Genomic DNA, 9072 nt, shown 5'->3' on the forward strand with positions numbered 1-9072 from the left:
TGCACGTTTTACGAAGTCCAATCGTTGAACCCAATTTTCGACCACTCTTTTGCATAAATCGGCCGAAATTCCAGCAATTTCGCGTTCAATATTGGCTCTGAGCTCACAAATCGTCGCCGGCTTGTTACTGTAGACCAATGACTTCACATAACCCCAAATGTGGATGGATCGTAAAATGGCCGTAATGCTCTTAAAGTAGCAGCAACAGAACGATTATTTTCATAAAAAATTTGCACGATTTGCAATCGTTGCTCAAGTGTGTAGCGTTCCATGATGAAATGTATACTAATGAAGTTTACAAATGACAAGCGAAAAATAAAAAAAAATTGCGACGTTCGCCCTCCCTATCGGAAAAAAGTTGAAGCGCACATGTGAGTATGAGCTATTGTGATATTGTATGTGGCTACCTGTTCATTGTTGTTGATTATATGCAATGGAAATGTATTATATAAGTACTTTACATATTGTATATACGCGCGTTTTGTGTTTTTAAAAGAAAGCTTCACATCTCCAATTCATGATTTCCATTCTATTCAAGAAATTATTTGATATTTTGGAGAACATCTCACAGTAGAAGTTTTTTCACATATTTTATTTGTATAAAATATAACTTTTATTAAAAAGATTTCAATTTTATACTAATAAAAATTTTATAAAAATAGTAATTGGCTAAATTTGCGCCAGCAGCCGCGCATACTATACTATATAAAATTACTACTTTCATATTTCTTTCATTTATGAAATTAATTACTAATTAAAACATTTTGTTATTTTTAAAATAAATAAAAATTCAATAAAAATTTACACATAAAATAAATCAAAATCATCAAATTTATATTTAAAATATACCAAAAACATAAGGCAAAATAAAACTTTAATAATTAAATAATTAATTAAACTAAAAGGGAATAGTTGATATATTTTCTAGAACGCATGGAACTTATTTTTTCTTCTTTTGAACTGTTCTCCTTTTTCTAACGCTAAAAATTTTACTAAATTCATTAAACATATCGCACCCTAAATATAAAAGGGTCACAACTCAAAATTTTCCAAAACTGAGTTTTTTGCATAAATTAATTCAGAGTACACATTTCTAACTGCTGCAAATATTTCGTTCACATAACTATCTTCTTTAACTGGAAAAATACAGTTATGTCTATTTTTATGTCAAGTGTGTTGCTTTTGCACGATCAACTAAAGAGAATTATTTTTAGTTACGTTAATGGGCTCAAGAATGGGCTGATTACTTTTATTACACATAAAGAGTTTTATTTTGAGTTCTGCCTCTATAACTGTAAAAAGTGATAAATTTCGTGGTATATTATTTTGCATTGTGCTCTTTAGTTGTGAAAAGTGAGTTCAATTAGGTTAGGAAACTTATAATTTTAAAACATTTTATCAGTCAAAAAGGCACAACTTAAGATAATATCACTAATTAATAGAAAAAATTTCAGTTAAAGAGTCATAAATCAAAATTTTGTTTTATTTTCGCAAACATAGTATAAAATTGAAAAAAATATAGTAGAACCTTCTTCAATGTTGTATATTTTCATGATGGAACAATATTTTCTTTAAATATTACAATAATTTTTACATAAAACGTTTTTCGTCTCTCCTGAAAATCTTAGTATTTTGAGTTGTGACCCTTTTGTATTTAGGGTGCGATATGAGCTGTCTGAACTTCTTACCATGCCATATGAAATTTTTTATTTGTTATTATAAAATTAAATTTTTGGCAAGGAAATTAATTTGATATTTTACTGTTATTTCTTAGTTAAAATTTTCCCTTAACTTCATTCCTTTTCTGAAACATTCACACACAGGTAAGTATGTCTCACGCGATTTCTCCGTCTAATTTCTCTAACCAAAAACTTTTACAGAAAATTTAATTACGCTAAAGAAGCCTGTATAGAAAAATTTGCTGACATTAAATTAGCTTGAAATTAGGAATATAAGTTCTGCTAAAAATATTTGTTGTTGGTAAATTTTCTGTTAACTAATTGAAATTCCTAATAAAAATTTGCAAAATGCCTTAGAAAGTTTTGCTTCTGCTGAATTTCTCTATAAACTTATTCTCTTCCTCTGTAGACTTCTTGGAGAATATCAACTTCTGCATAAAATTTATACTATTTTATTTGTTGCCCGAAAGCTGCAGAAAAGTTGTTAATAACTAACTATTTCGTTCTTCTTTGTATTTTACTCTTAATTCATAATTCGGATTATTATTGACGCATAAGTGAGTTATTTTCGACTAGGCGTGGTAAAAGTTCATTCAAAAATGTTGTAATTTTATTTAAAACATATGTAGCTTTGAAGATTTTCCTTCTTGTCGAAACTCAATCTGAACTAAATCTAGCATTTAGTGTATAAAAAAAAGAACATTTTTCTAAATCATCTAGTGTCATCTGAGAGACATTGCTATAGCATTCCTGGGCCTCTCAATAGTTAAATGTCGGGACTCGATAGCGGTAGATCTAGTGGAAGTTTATTGCACACAAACAATGTAGATGCCGGAAATACTGAGAGATGTTTTGACTCTCTATGTTAAAAGAAAGTGACTCTTTCTATTTGAAGCCTTATAATTTTTGCAAATGGCGTTGTACGTCAATCATATTTGACACTTGTGAACTATGTAGAGAGCTACAAAGAGACAAGCACGTAAGGATCAAAATGAAGATTGCCAGCACTCAAACTCAAACAAAAGGCAGAACGAAAGCAACCGTACAATTGAATGAATTGTGTTGCTGTGGAATTTTCTCGCGCTGTAACTGTTTCCTCGCTCTGTACTCGAAAGGCAATGAAAATAGTTATAAGACTAACACTTAATGCTTTAACAGAGAAGAGTGAACTTCATTGCCTCTCAACTCTTGCTAACATTTGTAGGCGAGTGAATGCTGATCTCTGCTAAACCGAATCAAAGCTAACATCGGCAATCGCACTGAATTACAAAGTACACTGAATGCAAAGACACATGAATGAGCTCATGCAGGAGTTTAGTATGCAGAGGGTGGCGCAAAATTAATCATCCAATCGGAAGATTTATAATTTTTGAAAATAGACAATAGACAACTGCAGTATATAAATAGACAAGCGCGTAAAGGTCGAAATAAAGATTTCTAGCACTCAAAATCATATTTTTATATTTAGAAAAAAAGTTATTCGCAACAAGGCATTGCATAACAAATTATGCTGAATTTTTAATCGGCCACCTGGCCAGCAGGCATCATGTAAAATGTGAGTGATTCTAAAAATTCATCTTTAGCCGAGTAAGCTTGCTGCGAAATGCTAATGGCGCTAAGGCTAGCCACTTCCAGGGAAATAACTTGCACTTGCTTCGCTTGTTGCATATACCCTACAGTAAGAAATCCACACTACTCAACAAATATTCCAGTTCATGAATAGTTCAAAAACTAGTATTTACTTATTTAATTCATATAATATAAAAACAACAATTTTTACAAAACTCCTTTTTTTGTCTATTATGAACTAATTAAAAAAAAAAAAAAATAGACGCTTACACCCTTTTAGAGTGGTGGTGCGCGTTTTGATGTTGTTCCACAAACGGAGGAACCTACAGTTTTAAGTCAATTCCGAAAGGTAGATTTTTTTTTATGAGTAGCTTTTCCATGGCAGAAATACACTCGGTGGCTTGCCATTGCCTGCCGAGGGGCGACCGCTATTAAAAAAAAACTTTTTCTTCATTTTGGTGTTTCATGCACGGAGACTCGAACCTACTTATTTCGAATGGTAGTCACGCACGAAACTATTCCGCTATGGTTGCCGAACTAATTTAACAGCTGGTATAATTGTCTTGCAGGGGCAGACTAGTTGTAAAATGACTAGTTAGAGGCGTGTGCAAAAGAAATATTCTTCTACTATTTTTATTGTGTTTTTTGTTACTGTTAGAAATATTTAATAACTTTCGTTTGAAGTTGCTATTAGTTTCAGACTTAAAAAATGTTATTTTAAATTAAAATTGTGTTAAGTTGAGAAAAATAAAAAAGATTAAATGAAAAACCAAAAAAAAAATGTTGAAATTGTTTTTTATCAATTATTAGTTACATATTTAACTCATCCCCAACTCATGATTTTCGGCTTAATATGGACTAGAGCCTTTATTGTCTATTATGGACTAGTTTAGTAACTGGTATAATACTGATGCAGGGACAGACTAGTTGTTAAATAATATGAGAGATATATTTGTAATACTTTAAGGACTTTTAAGGACTTGTATTTCTTTTCAATTCCCTGCCTGGAATTGCCTCTATAATGAATTAGTTTATTAGCTGGTGAATTGGCTTACAAGTTCGCACCACCTACGAAGTGTACATGAAGAGTTTGGCAGTTGATATTTCGCAAAATATTCCCCTCGCAAAAATACCAGTTGCTAACATTGGAAAAAGATGAAAGATGAAGTACTTCTGAACCGGAAAGCAAACTGGTAATAACTAGGTTAGTTGACAACTAGTTGCTTTGACTGCATGGCAATGACACAACTAGAACCAGCAGCTGTGATGTTGGAAATATGTATGTGTATGTGTGCATAGCTGCGCTCGAGGAGGGTGTGCATATAGAATGCAACTTGCAAATTAGAGCAAAATAGCGTAGAAATGCCGGTAAGGTGTGCTTGAGTGTTTATAGAGATAACTTTATTCGTGCGGGCATAAATGAATCAAATCAACTGCCACATCCCTGTTGGAAATACTCGAGCTGCTCTTTCAACGTGCAAGTTAATTGATGTCTGCTTGAAAATGATTTACTAACGACTTTGTGTGTGTATGTGTATGTGTGTGGATGCCGCGTGCCTATAATGATTGCTCATAAAGTTATAATTGAGAGACAGATAATATGGGAAATTGTTGCTTCCCTCTCCTTGTTCTTGCCACCTAAGGTTGTAACCTTTTGAAGAAACTTTTTTGTTGGGTAATTGGGTGGGTATTGAGGCAAGCTTATGGTGTGCGTCTGGATGCTTTCCACAAATGAAGGGACCTCCAGTTCTATGCGGCTGTTTTAGCCTAATGGTTTGGTGCGTGACTATCATTCGGGAGTGCATAGGCACAATTCTCCGTGCATGAAATACCGAAATGAAATAAACGATTTTTTTAATCTCTCGGCAAGTAATGGCAAACCGCCGAGTGTATTTCTGCAATGGAAGAGCTTCTCATAAAAAAATATCTGTCATTTGCAGTCGGCTTAAAAGACGCACACCACAAATAGGAGGAGGAGATCGACCAAACACCTACCAGAAGTGTACGCACCAATTATTTATTTTTATTTTTATTATAATTAATTTAAATTTTAGTAGTGCAAGATTAAAGACGCTTAAAAGGGTGTTCTCCATTTCCTCCATATAACGAATTCATGGCGCATTTTTTTATGCGCCGAAAATGCGAAAGGACTTCGGGGAAAAAATTATGAAAAATCACCGAAAGTAAGGCGTTTTTCAATAGGTGCCCTTCAACTTTTTTCCGATAGGGAGGGCGAACGACGCAATATTTTTTATTTTTCGCTTGTCATTTGTAAACTTCATTAGTATACATTTCATCATGGAACGCTACACACTTGAGCAACGATTGCAAATCGTGCAAATTTTTTATGAAAATAATCGTTCTGTTGTTTTTATGAAAATATCGTTCTGTTCCAAAAAATCATCTTCAGCGATGAAGCTCACTTTTGGCTCAATGGCTTTGTCAACAAGCAAAATATGCGTTACTGGGCAGAAAGCAATCCACACGTGATTCATGAGGCACCGTTACATCCCGAAAAAATCACAGTTTGGTGCGGTTTACATGCCGGCGGCGTAATTGGCCCATATTTTTTCGTTGACGAGAACGATCGCCACGTTACTGTGAATGGAAATCGATACCGCGACATGATAAACGATTATTTTTGGCCGCAATTGAATGGTATGGACTTAGACGACATGTGGTTTCAACAGGACGGGGCCACAAGCCACACAGCACACGCTACAACTGATTTGTTGAAGAGTAAGTTCGATGAGCGCATTATTTCCAGAAATGGACCGGTCGAATGGCCGCCGCGCTCGTGTGATTTGACGCCTCTAGACTATTTTCTTTGGGGTTATGTGAAGTCATTGGTCTACAGTAACAAGTCGGCGACGATTTGTGAGCTCAGAGCCAATATTGAACGCGAAATTGCTGGAATTTCGGCCGATTCATGCAAAAGAGTGGTCGAAAATTGGGTTCAACGATTGGACTTCGTAAAACATGCACGCGGTGGTCATGCAAAAGAAATCGAATTTCATACTTAAATGTATACGTTCAAACTCGATTATAAAAAAAAAATTAGTTAAAAAAGTCAAACCGTTGAAAGTTGAAACGCTCTTACTGAAAAACTCCATAGTTGCACTTTGTTTTCCGAAACGTAATGGGCTATCAAACTGCGTATCCAAACTTTTTTTAAAAACTCTAATTAAAAATTTTTTAATTTTAATGAAAACTTGTCGGATTGCTATATATTTTGAACAAAGTTTGTAACTTCGATTATTAAGTTTCTTACTATAGAATGAACTTCATGATTTATGAAATGATTCATTTTCATATGTTTTAATTCACTGTATGAATATTTAGATTTAATAAAAATATTGTACGTAAGTATTGTGATTTTGGGTAGTATTAATCGCGCTAGTATTTTCAAAGCTCCCATAGACAAAACCACAGCCGCAGCTTTAAAAATGGATGCAATCGATTTCGCCAATAGCGCACTTGAGAGCGCATACTTTAAATTCTAATTTCTGATAAACGCTCTGTTTTATCTGTTGAGCGCAAAAGCCGCCTTCGAGTATACTTATTTGCATTCTTTCGACAGAAATAAAGTTGAAATTTGCAATTTATCTATTTTTTGCAATTTACTATATGCTTTGCAATTTATATGCTTTTAAAAATAAATTTAGAAATTGAATAAAATAGAGTCTTCTTCTTTTAAGTACATACATACATACATACATACATACATAGGTTCAGTTGTCATCCACTTCAAATGTTAATTTATTGTTGTACTAGCAAACCCGGCCCCCTTCGCTGGGCACACTAAATAAGAATAGATATGGTTTAGAACAGAAAATATATGATTTTCATATTATTTATTTCTTTATTCTTCATTCAAGCGCTTTGGCATAAACAATATTTTTTGTTTTTCTATTTGTTTTTGAGTAAATATAAAATATAAATTGAAAATCAGGAAAAAAGAAGATTGTTTTTAAATTTCAAATCAACGCATATGATTAAACAATCGTCTTTTTTCCTGATCATCCATGAATTTTTCGTTTCAATTTATATGTTTTATTAAGCATTGGAGCTTTTTTAACCATTATCCATTTATATTTTTCAAAAAAAAAAACGAAAAAAATTTTTTTTTCACGAACACATAATTTCATTCGGATTTCACATTAAATTCTCAAATTTCGTAAGAAATTATTCACTGTTCCAAAATCCACTCCAAAAAAATTCACAAACAATTTTTACATGTTGCACTTACGTTTTTTCCTTATGGCATCCAAATCAGAAAGAAATATAGACCCATTGTAACTCACACTGCCAATTTGACAGTTCAGTTCCGCCCCAAGCGTTAAAAAAGTAAGCGACATAATGGCTGGTTCAAAAGAACGCTGTACCCGTTGCCAGTGCTCCGAATTACAACCAAACTTTACGAAACCCATTTTCAATACTTACTTAACAATGTGCATAAGTTTGGTTTAATTCGGTGCAAAGACACGGCGGGCCCACGTTTTGGCATATATTTCGAGACCCTAGTCATCAATAGGTATGAAAATTACCCCGTATTAAAGCACTTATCAACAGCTTTCATTTGATACCCATATTGTACACACACAACCAAAGGTTACCCGGGTCCACGTTTTGACCTATATCTCGAGACCCCAGTCACGGAGCGGCATGAAAAATACTCTGTACTAAGGCATTCACCAACAGCTTCAATTTGATATCCATATTGTACAAACACATTCTAGGCTCCACGTTTTGGTCTCTATCTCGAGACCCTAGTCACGGAGTGGCATGAAAAATACTCTGAACTAAAGCATTCACCAACAGCTTCCATTTGATACCCATATTGTACATACACGTCCGAAGGTTACCCGGGTCCCCGTTTTGACCTATATCTCGAGACCCTATCTACCAATAGGTATTCAAACTATACGGAAATCATCTTCAATACCTACTTAACAATGTGTGTAAGTTTGGTTTAATTCGGTTTAAAGACACGGCGGGTCCACGTTTTGGTATATATTTTGAGACCCTAGTCATCAATAGGTATGAAAATTACCCCGTATTAAAGCACTTATCAACAGCTTTCATTTGATACCCATATTGTACATACACAACCAAAGGTTACCCGGGTCCACGTTTTGTCCTATATCTCGAGACCCCAGTCCCGGAGCGGCATGAAAAATACTCTGTACTAAAGCATTCACCAACAGCTCCAATTTTATACCCATATTGTACATACACATCCGAAGGTTACCCGGGTCCACGTTTTGACCTATATCTCGAGACCCTATCTACCAATAGGTATCCAAACTATACGGAAACCATCTTCAATACCTACTTAACAATGTGTGTAAGTTTGGTTTAATTCGGTTTAAAGACACGGCGGGTCCACGTTTTGGCATATATTTCCAGACCCTAGTCATCAATAGGTATGAAAATTACCCCGTATTAAAGCACTTATCAACAGCTTTCATTTGATACCCATATTGTACATACACAACCAAAGATTGCCCGGGTCCACGTTTTGACCTATATCTCGAGACCCCAGTCACGGAGCGGCATGAAAAATACTCTGTACTAAAGCGTTCACCAACAGCTTCAATTTTATACCCATATTGTACATACACATCCGAAGGTTACCCGGGTCCTCGTTTTGACCTATATCTCGAGCCCTATCCACCAATAGGTATCCAAACTATACGGAAACCATTTTCAATACCTTCTTAACAATGTGTGTAAGTTTGGTTTAATTCGGTGCAGACACGGCCGGTTAGCGAACACACACAAAAAGTTGACTTTATTTTATATATACGATTTTTTTCAGTTT

The sequence above is a fragment of the Anastrepha ludens genome, chromosome 5, assembly GCF_028408465.1.
Source record: "Anastrepha ludens isolate Willacy chromosome 5, idAnaLude1.1, whole genome shotgun sequence".
Lineage (NCBI taxonomy): Eukaryota > Metazoa > Arthropoda > Insecta > Diptera > Tephritidae > Anastrepha > Anastrepha ludens.